The sequence below is a fragment of the Calliphora vicina genome, chromosome 3 (assembly GCF_958450345.1).
Source record: "Calliphora vicina chromosome 3, idCalVici1.1, whole genome shotgun sequence".
Classification (NCBI taxonomy): Eukaryota; Metazoa; Arthropoda; class Insecta; order Diptera; family Calliphoridae; genus Calliphora; species Calliphora vicina.
Window position 1 is genome coordinate 111,635,821 of NC_088782.1, and position 15,137 is coordinate 111,650,957.

At 32.5% G+C, this 15,137-nt stretch overlaps 1 protein-coding gene across 2 annotated transcripts in view; it reads left to right on the forward strand.

The window, feature by feature from the left end:
• The first annotated feature begins 3,989 nt into the window (after positions 1–3,989).
• Positions 3,990–15,137, forward strand: part of Reck (Reversion-inducing-cysteine-rich protein with kazal motifs) — a 105,472-nt gene continuing 94,324 nt past the window's right edge. Inside the window, exon 1 of one of the 2 annotated variants that reach the window (XM_065504213.1) lies at positions 3,990–4,194. The gene's annotated coding sequence lies outside the window, so the exon portion shown is untranslated. Of the gene's footprint in view, positions 4,602–15,137 lie in introns of both variants that reach the window. The other variant, XM_065504212.1, reaches the window with a different exon arrangement.

Here is a 15,137-nt window from a genome sequence, read left to right on the forward strand (position 1 = left end):
GGATCTACAAAAAGTTGGTCAAACAATCAAACGTCTGCCGTTTTTAGACAGTACCGGGAAACTTTATTTTCCCAACACATCCGGTCCGTTTAGCTCAGTACTCGGACTATTTGGTACGAAAAGTTTAAGCCAATGCAGGTTTTAAAACATACCAGGCTCAAAAAGTTCCTGACTATGCTTAAAATTTACAGGTCAAAGACAGAGCAAGGAAATTGAAGTCAAATTTTATACAAAAACAAATAATAGAGCTATATTTGGCTGTGCCGAATCTTATATACCCTTCACCAAATTATAGTTCAAAACATTATCACCCCTATCGCGAATCAACATTTTACATGAAACATTTTCCCTTTTCTTTTTTTCGTTCATCAACTTTGTTCACGTGAAAAAAATTCCCCTTGTTGTGAAATTTGTAGATGGAATTTTGTAAACAATAAACAGCTGTTACGAACAAAATCAACTATTGTGAATGTAAAGTTCATCATGATATTCCCGATAGCAATTTTCCCTTCGAGGGAAATGAATATTTCATGGGAACAACATTTCACATGTTATTGCCGATAGGGGTGTATATATAATTTTAAAATTTTTTTTTGGTGAAAAAAATTCGGGTTAAATTTTTTTTTTTGTTTTTCAATTTCTTTTTTTTTTGTTGAAAAAAAAAATTCGTGTTAAAAAATATTTTTTTCGATTTTGACCCATTGGAGGTCCAACTTACTATATCTTATATACGTCATTGCAAAGGTCTTTGAAATATCTATCATTAGATATCCATATTCACCCTTATCGCGAATCAATATTTCACATGAAATATGTTCCCTTATCCCATTTTTCGTTCATAAACTTTGTTCATTTTTAGATGGAATTTTGTAAACAATAAACATCTGTTACGAACAAAATCAACTATTGTGATTGAAAAGTTCAGGGGAATATCACGATAGCAATTTTCCCTTCGAGGGAAATGGATATTTCATGGGAACATAAATTTCACATGTTTTTCATGATAGGGGTGATTGTCTATATTAATGTCTTAGTACTCCAGATATAGGTCAAAAATCGAGGTTGTCCCGGTAGAGATATTAATGTATGAATCGTGTATGTATGTAAGTTATTTGCGGGCTTCGGAAAGTTGATTTCAACAAACAGACATACGGACATGGCTTAATCGACTCCGCTATCTATAAGGATCCAGAATATATATACTTTATAGGGTTTGAAAATTATATTGTGGAAATTACAAACTTCTCACGAAAGTGAACGGTATAAATATGCCTGCTGCATAATGGATGACGAAACATATGTTCTGGAAAATTTTTTGCAGCTTCTGGGTCAATATTTTTTTTATGTTGCTGATGCTCGAGGGAATGTTGTAGAAAAGTTTAGGACCCAAAAGCAGAAAATTTTCCCAAAAAGTTCTTGGCATGGCAAGCAATATGCAGTTGCGGCTAAAGAAGCCAAACATTTGTTACAAAAAGCTCTATAAATACCGAAATTTACATCAAGGAATGTTTACAAAAGAGCATGCTTCCATTCATAAGACTTCTTAATGTGTGTCCACTTATTTTTGGCCTGATTTGGCATCCTGTCACTATGGTAAGCAAGGTCTTGAGTGGTACAATAACAATAATGTAGTATTTGTATCAAGAGAGGCAAATCCTTCAAACTGCCTGCAGCTAAGGCTAGTGAAGAGATATTGGGCTCTCGCTAAAAGAGAATTGAAGAGCACAAAAAAGGTATCCAAATGTCTGGTAGATTTTAAACGGATATGTACTATAAAAACCTTAATGGAAGGGTTTCCGAAAAAAGTTCATTAATCCATCACTATTGATTAGAACTATAAAAATAATATTTTTTTGTAAATTGTAATAATAATTTCAATCAAATAAAAAAAAATCAAAACTGTAAGTTTAGTGATTTCATTTTCATTAACATTTATGTATGTTAAGATTTTTTCAATCTCAGTCCTTAGTTCCAGTTTAGCTTTAGTATTAGGGCTTTATGTAGTCCCAGTTCAGCTTTAATCACAGTTCTTTATGTAGTATCAATTTAGCTTTAATCGCAAGTCTATATGTAATCCCATATTAGCTTTAATCGTAGGTCTTTATTTAGTTCCAGTTTAGCTTCAATCGTAGGTCTTTAAGTAGTCGCAGTTTAGCTTTAATCGTAGGTTGTTCTATAGTCCCAGTTTAGATTTAATCGCTTTATTCGAAAGTTTTTAAGTTGTCACAGTCTAGGTCTTTATGTAGTCCCAGTTTAGCTTCAACCGTAGGTAGTTAAGTTGTCACAATTTAGCTTCAATCGTAGGTCTTTTCTGTAGTTTAGCTTAAATCGCTGGTCTTAGTGGAGTCTTAATCGATTCCTCATTTAGCTTCAGTAGTAGGTCTTTATGTTAGCGCAGTTTAGCTTCAATCGTAGGTCTTTCTGTAGTCCCAATTTAGTTTCAATAGCATGTCTTTGTGGAGTCTTAAGCAATTTCTCATTTAGCTTCAATCGTAGGTCTTTTTGTAGTCCCAGTTTAGCTCCAATCGTAGGTTTTATGAAGTCTCAATTTTGTTTTAATTGTAGGTGTTTTTGTAATCCCAGTTTAGCTTTAATCACTGGTCTTTATGTAGTCCCAGTTTAGCTTTAATCGCAGGTCTTAGTGGAGTCTTAATCGATTCCTCATTTAGCTTCAATCGTAGGTCTTTTTGTTGACCCAGTTTAGCTGCAATCGTAGGTCTTTATGTAGTCCCAGTTTAGCTTCAGTCGTAGGTCTTTGTGGAATCTTAATCTATTCCTCATTTAGCTTCAATCGTAGGCCTTTCTGTAGTCCCAATTTAGCTTTAATAGCATGTCTTAGTGGAGTCTTAATCGATTCCTCATTTAGCTTCAATCGTAGGTCTTTTTGTAGTCCCAGTTTAGCTCCAATCGTAGGTTTTATGAAGTCTCAATTTAGTTTTAATTGTAGGTGTTTTTGTAATCCCAGTTTAGCTTTAATCACTGGTCTTTATGTAGTCCCAGTTTAGCTTTAATCGCAGGTCTTAGTGGAGTCTTAATCGATTACTCATTTAGCTTCAATCGTAGGTCTTTTTGTTGACCCAGTTTAGCTTCAATCGTAGGTCTTTGTGGAATCTTAATCTATTCCTCATTTAGCTTCAATCGTAGGCCTTTATGTTGGCCCAGTTTAGCTTTAATCGCAGGTCTTAGTGGAGTCTTAATCGATTCCTCATTTAGCTTCAATCATAGGTCTTTATGTAGTCGCAGTTTAGCTTTAATCGCAGGTCTTAGTGGAGTCTTAATCAATTCCTCTATTTCAGATTTTTAAAAATTTTCATATTAAAGATCGTGTTTTGGTCAGAAATATGAGCGATCTTATTTTCTCTATTAATTACTTATTTACAAAGTTATTAAGAATCTGTTCTTCAATACTTTACAACAAAATGTCTGCTTATATGAAAACCTTGTATATTTATTTCATTTCTAACACCGCTGGCAACACCTAACCCATCATACAAGTCTGAAGCGCGCCTTTTTCCAAGGGCCAACATCAAACACAACTGTTTGTTGCGCGTGCCATTAAACAAAAGCCACTTGTTGTTATGTTTTTGTTTATATTTAATTTCCATAAAGGAACTTGTTGTCAAAGAAACAATGGAACTGAAACACACGCGAAATGAGTATGAGCAAAGAGAGAGCCAATAAGAGAGATAGAGAGAAAACAAAACAGATTTTCCTATTTGAAAATGTCAAGAAATAATACAGACAGTGTTTCGCTGATAGCGAACGCGTGTATAACGTTAAAAAGGCCGGATAAGGAAATTATTAAAAAAAAAAACATAAAGAAAATTATATGAATAAAATAAATAAAAAAGAAAATTATGAATAAAAAGCTAAACAAAAACATCAAATGAATATAAATAAAGAGCATCATTAAAATATAAAAGATTAAAAAATAAAAGTTTTTGTATGAAAATAAAATTTATTAAAATATTTATTTTTTTGATAAAAGAAAAATTAATTAAAAACCATATATAAAAGAGTTTCTTAGTGTTTATGTTTTTTTTTTTTTAAAGTAAACAGTTGGACTAAACTATCTGTATTTTTTTTATTTTTGTATGTTTGTGACAATCATTATGCTGGTTGGTATCTGTCCGTTTAACGGTCTCTGTTGCTGAATGAGGCAAAAGGAGCAGCAGGAGTTGTAGTGGAGTTTATGTATGTTTAAACATTCGTGTCATTCATTTACATTCATAATTAATACGCTCTATTTTTCCGTTAACATAAAAACCGTTAAAATACTCGTGCACACACAAACACACACTCACAGAACACACATACAAATACACAAAAGAAAAATAAAAAGCAGAAATGCACTTATATTTCACTTTGTGCGCGCCGGAAGTGGTATCCTAACGGTATTTGTGTTGTATAAACGAAGCAAAACAAGCAAAAACAAGCTTTAGTTATAAAAAAAAACAGAAAAAAAAACTTAAAACTCATGTCGGTAGTGTTAAACACAGAGAAAAATACAACAACAAAAATCATTCATACACACACACAAACACATACAAAAACAACAAAAAAAGGATTCATTCCATTTATAGTATTGCCTGCTAAACATGGTGAGTGTTTGTTTCTGTGCTTTATAATGGATGCACATCAGAGATGCTAGAGAGTGAAATTTATATAAATTGTACCAAGAAGGCACTAGGATAAATTGTACTCTTTGAGGGACTTAATTGTGGCCATATTCACTAAGGACTTTTGGTAAACTCTAATAGATTTCATGATAGATTAGCTTGAATATTGGTTCCCAATAAAGCATAAAATGAAGGTCTTTGTGTAGTGCCGGTTTAGCTCCAATCGAAAGTCTTTATGTAGCCCCAGTTCAACTTCAATCGAAGGTCTTTATGTAGTCGCAGTTTAGCTTCGATGGAAGGTCTTTATGAGATCCCAGTTTGCTTCAATCGAAGGTTATTATGTAGTCGCAGGTTAGCTGCAATGGAAGGACTTTATGAAATCCCAGTTTAGCTTCAATAGAAGGTCATTATGTAGCCCCAGTTTAGCTTCAATCGAAGGTCTTTATGGAGACAAAGTTTAGCTTCAATCGTATGCCTTTATCCAGTTTAATTTCAATCGAAGGTCTTTTTATAGTACCAGTTAAGCTTCAATCGAAGGTCCTTAAGTAGTCCCAGTTTAGCTTTAATCGCAGGTCTTTCTTTTGGCCCAGTTTAGCTTCAATTGTAGGTCTTTATGTGGTCGCAGATTAGCTTCAATCGAAGGTCTTTATTAGTTCCAGTTTAGCTTCAATCGTAGGTCTTTATGTAGTCGCAGTTTAGCTTCAATGGAAGGTCTATATGAAATCCCAGTTTGCTTCAATGGAAGGTCTTTATGAAATCCCAGTTTGCTTCAATCGAAGTTCATTATGTAGTCCCAGTTTAACATCAATCGAAGGTCTTTATGTAGCTCCAGTTTAGCTTCAATCGAAGGTATTTACGTTGCCCCAGTTTAACATCAATCGAAGGTCTTTATGTAGCTCCAGTTTAGCCTCAATCGAAGGTCTTTATGTAGCCCCAGTTAAGCTCCAATCGAAGGTCTATATGTAGACGCAGTTTAGCTGCAATGGAAGGTCTTTATGAAATCCCAGTTTAGCTTCAATAGAAGGTCATTATATAGCCCCAGTTTAGTCTCAATCGAAGGTTTAGCTTCAATCGTAGGCCTTTATGTAGATCCAGTTTAGCTTCAGTTGAAGGTCTTTTTGTAGTCCCAGTTTAGCTTCTATCGTAGGTCTCTAAGTTTTCACAATTTAGCTTTAATTGCAGGTCTCTAAGTTTTCACAATTTAGCTTCTTTCTGTAGTCCTTTAATCGCAGGTCTTTGTGGAGTCTTAATCAATTAATCATTTAGCTTCAATCGTAGGTCTTTGTGGAGTCTTATTCATTTAGCTTCAATCGTAGGTCTTTATGTTGGCCCATTTAGGTCTTCCTGTAGTTCCAGTTTAGCTTTAATCTCAGGTCTTAGTGGAGTCTTAATCGATTCCACATTTAGCTCGAATCGTAGGTCTTTAGGTGGTCCCAGAACAGCTTTAATCGCAGGTCTTTTTTTTTGGCCCAGTTTAGCTTCAATCGTAGGTCTTTATGTGGTCCCAGTTTAGCTTTAATCGCAGGTCTTAGTGGAGTCTTAATCAATTCCTCATTTAGCTTCAATCGTAGGCCTTTCTGTAGTCCCAGTTCAGCTTCAATCGAAGGTCTTTCTGTAGTCCCAGTTTCGCTTCAATTGAAGGTCTTTAGTAGCCCCAGTTTAGCTTCAATCGAAGGTCTTTATGTTGCTCCAGTTTAGCATCAATCGTAGGTATTTGTACAGTCTTAATCTATTCCTCATTTAGCTTCTATAGTAGGTCTTTTTTCATTCTTAACCTTCATTTAGTTTCAATCGCAGGTCTTTCTGTAGTCCCAGTTTAGCTTCAATCAAAGGTCTTTATGTAGCCGCAGTTTAGCTTCAATCGAAGGTCTTTATGTTGCTCCAGTTTAGCATCAATCGTAGGTCTTCGTACAGTCTTAATATATTCCTCATTTAGCTTCAGTCGTAGCTCTTAATGTAGTCCCAGTTCAGCTTCAATCGTAGCTTTTAATGTAGTCCCAGTTTAGCTTAAATCGTAGATCTTTATGAAAGAACTGATATCGACACCTTTTTTGTGATCCTTAATTCATTTTTAACAAGAGCCCAGTATCACTTCGCAGGCCTTAGCTCCAAGCAGCTTGGAGGATTTCTTGCACCACTCAAGACCTTGCTTAACATAGTGACAGCATGCCAAAATCAGTCCAAAAATAAGTGCACACATTAAGAAGTCTTATGAATGGAAGCATCCTTTTTTGTAAACATTCCTTGATGTAAATTTCGTTGTTTATAGAGCTCTTTGTAACAAATGTTTGGCTTCTTTTACGGCAACTGCATATTTCATGTCATACCAAGAACTTTTTGGGAAAATTTTCTGCTTTTGGGTCCTAAACTTTTCTACAACATTCCCTCGAGCATCAGCAACATAAAAATATTGACTCGGATGCCTCGAAAACTTTTCCAGAACAATTTTTTCGTCATCCATTATATATTATTTTTTTATAAAATTTGACTTCAATTTCCTTGCTCTGTCTTTGACCTCTAAATTTTTAGCAGAGTTCCTGTCAGTAACTTTTCGAGTCTTGTATATTTTTCAACCTGAATTGGCTTTTACTTTTTGTATCAAATAGTCCAAGTACTGAGTTAACCGGACTACTTTGCTATCGGATGTGTGGGAAGCTCTTTCGAAAATACTTAATATTTATTTGCTTTAGAAACATCACGTGAACCATTCCTTCTACTAGAACCCGGCTTTCTATCAAAAGACAAGTGCTCTTGATACTGTTTAATAACATTGGAATCAGTTTGAGGGCAGACCTTTGATTGTTTGACCAACTTTTTGTAGGTCCAAGTTGAGTTTTGTTGAAATTATTTAATAATTTTAGTATGCACTTTTTTCTCGTCACTCGGTTTAATCAGATTAACAACAAATGAACATAATTGAAATTAAACATAATAACTGACATGCTTTACAAAGGTAACTTGATTGAAAAACAATCAAAGAATATTTGCACATAGAAACCAGATTCGTAGTAGCAACTGAATTTGTTGCAAATCGAATGATTCGATTGTACACATAGAATTTTTCGGTTCTATCAACAGAAATTCAGTTCATAAAGAAGAATTTCGGTTGAAGCTACCAAACTTTTGTTATCCCTTCTAAAATTTTGTAGCCGCAACTGTAAAATTCGGTCACTAAGGTAGAATCATTCTACTGGCAGCAAATTCGGTTGCTATCACGAATCTGTTTTCTCTGTGTGGGTTAAAAGTTTTAAGGAAAAACGTGTGTTAAGGTTTTTTCGATCTCACTCCTTAGGCCTAGTTTAGCTTCAATCGTAGGTCTTTATGTAGTCCCAGTTTAGCTTTAATAGCATGTCTTTGTGGAGTCTTAATCAATTTCTCATTTAGCTTCAATCGTAGGTCTTTTTGTTGACCCAGTTTAGCTGCAATCGTAGGTCTTTATGTAGTCCCGGTTTAGCTTCAATCGTAGGTCTTTGTGGAATCTTAATCTATTCCTCATTTAGCTTCAATCGTAGGTCTTTATGTAGTCCCAGTTTAGCTTTAATAGCATGTCTTTGTGGAGTCTTAATCGATTCCTCATTTAGCTTCAATCGTAGGTCTTTATGTTAGCGCAGTTTAGCTTCAATCCTAGGTCTTTCTGTAGTCCCAATTTAGCTTTAATAGCATGTCTTTGTGGAGTCTTAATCAATTTCTCATTTAGCTCCAATCGTAGGTCTTTTTGTAGTCCAAGTTTAGCTCCAATCGTAGGTTTTATGGAGTCTCAATTTAGTTTTAATTGTAGGTGTTTTTGTAATCCCAGTTTAGCTTTAATCACTGGTCTTTATGTAGTCCCAGTTTAGCTTCAATCGTAGGTCTCTATGTAGTCCCAGTTTAGCTTTAATCGCAGGTCTTAGTGGAGTCTTAATTGATTTCTCATTTAGCTTCAATCGTAGGACTTTTTGTTGACCCAGTTTAGCTGCAATCGTAGGTCTTTATGTAGTCCCAGCTTAGCTTCAATCGTAGGTCTTTTGAAGTCCCACTTTAGCTTCAATTGTAGGATCTATGCAGTCCTAGTTTAACCTCAATTATAGATCTTAATATTGTCTTAATCTGATCCTAGTGTAGCTTCAATCATAGGTCTTTATGTAGTCTTAATCTAAACTCGGGTTAGCTTTAATTGTTGGACATTATGCAGTCATAGTGTAGTCCCAGTTTAGCTTCAATCGTAGGACTTTATTCAGTCACAGTTGTTATTCAATCATGGATCATTATTTAGTCTAGTCCCTGTTTAGCTTCAAATGTAGTACTTTATGCAGTTCCAGTTACTACTTTTTAACCTTAATTTGTCCCTGGAAAAAAAGTACCTATCGAGCAACTCTTTTATCCCTAATGCAAATATGTAGTAGAAAAATAAAAGCTGCTTATGATGAGGATGATGATGCTGGGGCTTTGATGCTGCTGTTAGTGAAGATGGTGACGATGATGATGATGGTGGCGCTGGTGATGATGATGATGTTATGACGGTTTTGGGGTCTTTGTTTCCAAAGAGTACTCGTCGTTTGATGTTTGTTTTTGTCTTCGTTTGCTCTTGTTATCCTTTGAGGGAATAATAAAACACGACAACTCTGTGCTCTTTATGTTTGTGTTTTTTTTATTTCTTTTTTATTTTTTGTGTATACAAATTTCTTTTTTATTTTGTTTTTGCCTTTACCACACTACTATTTAACAGCTATACAGCTGCTGCAGTGTGTCTCTGTATGTGAGTCAAAGTGTCCTCTTTTCTGTGATGAGGGTGGGGTGGGTAGAAGTGGCAAGCGTTTTGAGGCAGCACCAGCAACAAAACCTTTATGGAACAACTAACACAGGCACACTTTGTTGAAATAAAAAGGACTGGGCTTAAAAAAACTGACAAATAAAGGGAAACTATCTTTAAATTTTTAAAAAAATTTATTGATTTTTTTTATTAATTATAAAATTAAGGAATATTTTGATTTCTATTTTTCTTTCCTTAATAATTTATAAGCAAAAAACTTTTACTAATTTGTTTAAACCCTTTCCTTATTATAGGATGCCAAACAAGCAAGCCAATGTTAAACCGAAAAACACAAAATCAAACAAAACCAAACCAAACCAGCAAAACTAAAATCCTTTTGAAATGAACCCACTACTAGCTACAACTACTACTATTTTCTCTTTTCAATACAAACTCATACTTTCTTCTTTTAAGGCTGCCTTGATCATCCTACCTCCCTCTCAGCCACCCTACTAAGCCCATAACCATCACCCACATCTCAAACATACACAGCCACCTATACATATTATTTATTCTCTTTCTCTCGCTCTTCTCTTCTCGTTTGGCATTTGCTCCACCTCGTCCTTTTTTCTTAATGTTCTTGTTGTTTTAGTTGCTGTTGTTGTTGCTGTTGAAAGGCCTCTTAGTAACTAGTTAGTTGTGTTGCTTTAATATACGAGCAGAGCAAAGCAGAGTGAGTGAGTACAAACGCGGGAAATATGCTTTTAAAACAGCAATTAAAGTACATACAACAACATCAAAGCTAAAGGAATAAAAATCCTTTTTTCACAGTTTTTTTTTTTTTCTTTTTTTCTCTCGTTTTTTGTTTTTGATGTTTCTGTTGTTGTTGAAAAACTACATACGTATTTTGTTTGAGTGTTTGTGTTGTGTATATTTGGTGAGCCTCTAACCCGCTAGGAAAACCATAGCAAAGCAATTGTGTGTAAACAAGGAAGCAACATGAATAGAAATTTCCAAAAGGAGAACAAAGATTTTAATCAAATTTGATTTCGACGCTGGAAGGCATAATAAATGTCAATATTGTTTGAGTGCAAAGAGACTTATAAGAAGGTTGTTAAGGGGACTTGATGACAGGTTATAAATAAATCAATTGGCTGCTGTGAATACACTGTAAATAATATTTTCAGCATTTATTCAGATACTAGCTCTTTCCACAATAATTGGACCTATACTCAGCAACGACCCTATTAATACTAGACCAGAAATTGTCACCTCAACGGGAGTTACAGGTTGGGTTAACAGGCAGCTGTTTAGTAGAAATAATGAAAGAGAACAGGCTCACTTGGGTCCATACAGTAGGTCCCTTCGTGTTTCCTGAAAAATCAATAAAAGAGGGCCAGATAGAGATGAAAAGAGAAGAGGAAAATCAGATACTGTAAATATATTGTTAAAATTTCACTTGTTTTGAAAAAATCCCTTTAAAAGAATTTTTATTAAACGAATTTTTTTCGAAAATTTTTATATTTTTAAAACAAAATCTGTATGTTTAAAGGAAATTCCTAAATATTTCCGAAAGTTTGGAAATATTTAGAAGAGAAAAGTCAGATAGAGTAAATATATTGTTAAAATTTCACTTGTTTTGAAAAATTTCACTTCAAGGGAAATTTTATTTGAAAGCGCTATTAACAAATATTTAATATATTTATAACAATATTTGAACAATTAATAAAAATTTAATAACATTTTCAAAATTTCCCAGCAAAGGAATTTTATTTTCCTTGTTTTGAAAAATTTCCCTTGAACGGAAATTTTATATGAAAGCGATATTAACAATTTTTTGAAATTTTTGTATTAGAATTTAAAACGTTTAATAAAAATTTAATAACATTTTCAAAATTTCCCTTGTTTTGAAAAATTTCCCTTGAAGGGAAATTTTTTTTAATACAAATTTTTCGAAAATTTTTCTATTTTTAACACAAAATCTGTAAGTAAAAAGAAATTCCTAAATATTTCCAAAAATGTCCCTGGTTTCAAAAATTTCCCTTCAAGGGAAATTTTGTTTGAATGCGATATTAACAAACATTTAATATTTTTATAACAAAATTTAAACGTTTAATAAAAATTTAATAACATTTTCAAAATTTCCCCTGTTTTCAAAAATTTCCCTACAAGGGAAATTTTATTTAACTAAAGTTTTGTGAAATTTTTTTTATTTTTCAAACGAAATCTAAAAGCTTAAAACAAATTTGAAATAATTGTGAAAATTTTAATTGTTTTGAAAAATTTCCCTTTAAGGGAAATTTTATTTAACAAAATTTTTTCGAAAGTGTTTATATTTTTAAAACAAAATCTGTATGTTTAAAAGAAATTCATAAATATTTCAAAAATTTCCGTTCTTTTGAAAAATATCCTTTCAAGGGAAATTTTATTTGTAAGCAATATTAACAATTATTTAATATTTTTATAACAACATTTAAACGATTAATAAAAATTTAATAAAATTTTCAAAATTTCCCCTGTTTTGAAAAATTTCCCTACAAGGGAAATTTTATTTAACAAAATTTTGTGGAAGTTTTTTTATATTTTTAAAGGGAGATCTAAAATCTTAAAATAAATTTGTAATAATTGTTAAATTTTCCCTTGTTTTGAAAAATTTCCCTTAATTTTTATTTGAAAGCGATATTAACAAATATTTAATATTTTTATAACAAAATTTAAATTATTAATAAAAATTTAATAATATTTTCAAAATTTCCCTACAAGGGAAACATTATTTAACTAAAATTTGTTGAAATTTTGCCAATTTTTCAAACGAAATCTAAAAGCTTAAAATATATTTGTAATAACTGTTAAAATTTCCCTTGTTTTGAAAAATGTCCATTTAAAAGAAATTTTATTGAACGAATTTTTTTCGAAAAATTTTATATTTTTAAAACAAAATCTGTTAGTTTAAAAATAATTCCAAAATATTTCCAAAATTTCCCTTGTTTTGAAAAATTTCCCTTCAAGGGAAATTTTATTTGAAAGCGATATTAACAAATATTTAATATTTTTATAACAAAATTTAAATGTTCAATAAAAATTTAAGAACATTTTCAAAATTTCCCCTGTTTTCAAAAATTTCCCTGCAAGGAAATTTTATTTAAATAAAATATGTTGAAATTTTTATATATTTTTAAAGCGAGATCTAAAATCTTAAAATAAATTAAATTAAGGAAGTAAAGAATGAAAATCCTTAAAGTTTGTGTCCATTTCCTAGCAGCCCTTTTACCTTTTTATATAATTTTTCACAACTATGTAGTACAATATATAAACATTTTCTTTTTTGTATTTTAAAAAATTCTCTTTGATGTTGATTTTTTTTTTCCACAAACTATATAGAGATTCATTCACATCATCGTCATCATCATCGTTTTATTTTCCTTTTGTTTCACACAAAAAAAAAATGAAAACATTTTTCAAAAAAGATCTGAAAATAAGTTCAACTTCTGTATGCAAATCTTTGTTGACTTTTTTTCTTAGTTTTTCGTTTTAATTTCTAGTTTCTTTTTTTGCTTTTTATTTCGTGTCTTGTCACTTGTTTTTAACAAAATATTGCCTCAAATTATTCTATATCAAAAAGAATTAAAAAAGAAATTTTCTCTCGAAATGTTGTCAAAAAGTCTTAATACTATTAAAGTATGAATGTATAAATAAAACAAAAAAATGCTGCAACAGCAACAGCAGCAGGGGGAAAAAGTGCAAAAAAGCCAAAAGTATAAAAGAAAGAAACACAAAAAAACTGTATGTTCTTTGAAATGTTTTGAACTTTGTTTAAGTGCAGGTCAATTGGTTTCAATTAATGTTGCTGGGGATAAAACTTTCATTTGATGTTTCACCGTTTATGGAAATTTTCTTTCTTTTCTTCTTGTTAAAAAAATAGAAAAAAATAACGATTAATAAGAAGAAAAAAATATCAAAGAGAAGCTCAGGAATATGTAAATGTTGTTAGTTTCTGCCTCTTGCCTTTTGCTGCTTACCGGCAATTTTCCAGCATTTAATCTTTAGTCATTGCTTTGAAGTGGAAAATGTTTAATTATTGATTTTGTTGATTTTTCCTTCAATCGGAAAAACAAGAAAAACAAAGGTCTCCAAGCATCATTAAATCATCTAATCAAATGGTGTAAATTGAGAGAGATGAAGAGAGCGAAAACGAAATCGTGTTCAAAGGATATGATTTCCAAGGAGCTTAAAATTGAAACCTACATAAAATACAGCTGTTTTTCTTCTTACAAACTGTAATTGTAAGAAGAAAAGAAAAGATAAAAGCAAATGTCCCTTAAAGCACACTTAAGATGAAAGAAAAACTACCAATATGCGAGGGAGGAGAACAAAGGGACTAGGCAGAAGAACTAGAACAGAACTAGAACAGAACTAGAACAGAACTAGAACAGAACTAGAACAGAACTAGAACAGAACTAGAACAGAACTAGAACAGAACTAGAACAGAACTAGAACAGAACTAGAACAGAACTAGAACAGAACTAGAACAGAACTAGAACAGAACTAGAACAGAACTAGAACAGAACTAGAACAGAACTAGAACAGAACTAGAACAGAACTAGAACAGAACTAGAACAGAACTAGAACAGAACTAGAACAGAACTAGAACAGAACTAGAACAGAACTAGAACAGAACTAGAACAGAACTAGAACAGAACTAGAACTAGAACAGAACTAGAACAGAACTAGAACAGAACTAGAACAGAACTAGAACAGAACTAGAACAGAACTAGAACAGAACTAGAACATAACTAGAACAGAACTAGAACAGAACTAGAACAGAACTAGAACAGAACTAGAACAGAACTAGAACAGAACTAGAACAGAACTAGAACAGAACTAGAACAGAACTAGAACAGAACTAGAACAGAACTAGAACAGAACTAGAACAGAACTAGAACAGAACTAGAACAGAACTAGAACAGAACTAGAACAGAACTAGAACAGAACTAGAACAGAACTAGAACAGAACTAGAACAGAACTAGAACAGAACTAGAACAGAACTAGAACAGAACTAGAACAGAACTAGAACAGAACTAGAACAGAACTAGAACAGAACTAGAACAGAACTAGAACAGAACTAGAACAGAACTAGAACAGAACTAGAACAGAACTAGAACAGAACTAGAACAGAACTAGAACAGAACTAGAACAGAACTAGAACAGAACTAGAACAGAACTAGAACAGAACTAGAACAGAACTAGAACAGAACTAGAACAGAACTAGAACAGAACTAGAACAGAACTAGAACAGAACTAGAACAGAACTAGAACAGAACTAGAACAGAACTAGAACAGAACTAGAACAGAACTAGAACAGAACTAGAACAGAACTAGAACAGAACTAGAACAGAACTAGAACAGAACTAGAACAGAACTAGAACAGAACTAGAACAGAACTAGAACAGAACTAGAACAGAACTAGAACAGAACTAGAACAGAACTAGAACAGAACTAGAACAGAACTAGAACAGAACTAGAACAGAACTAGAACAGAACTAGAACAGAACTAGAACAGAACTAGAACAGAACTAGAACAGAACTAGAACAGAACTAGAACAGAACTAGAACAGAACTAGAACAGAACTAGAACAGAACTAGAACAGAACTAGAACAGAACTAGAACAGAACTAGAACAGAACTAGAACAGAACTAGAACAGAACTAGAACAGAACTAGAACAGAACTAGAACAGAACTAGAACAGAACTAGAACAGAACTAGAACAGAACTAGAACAGAACTAGAA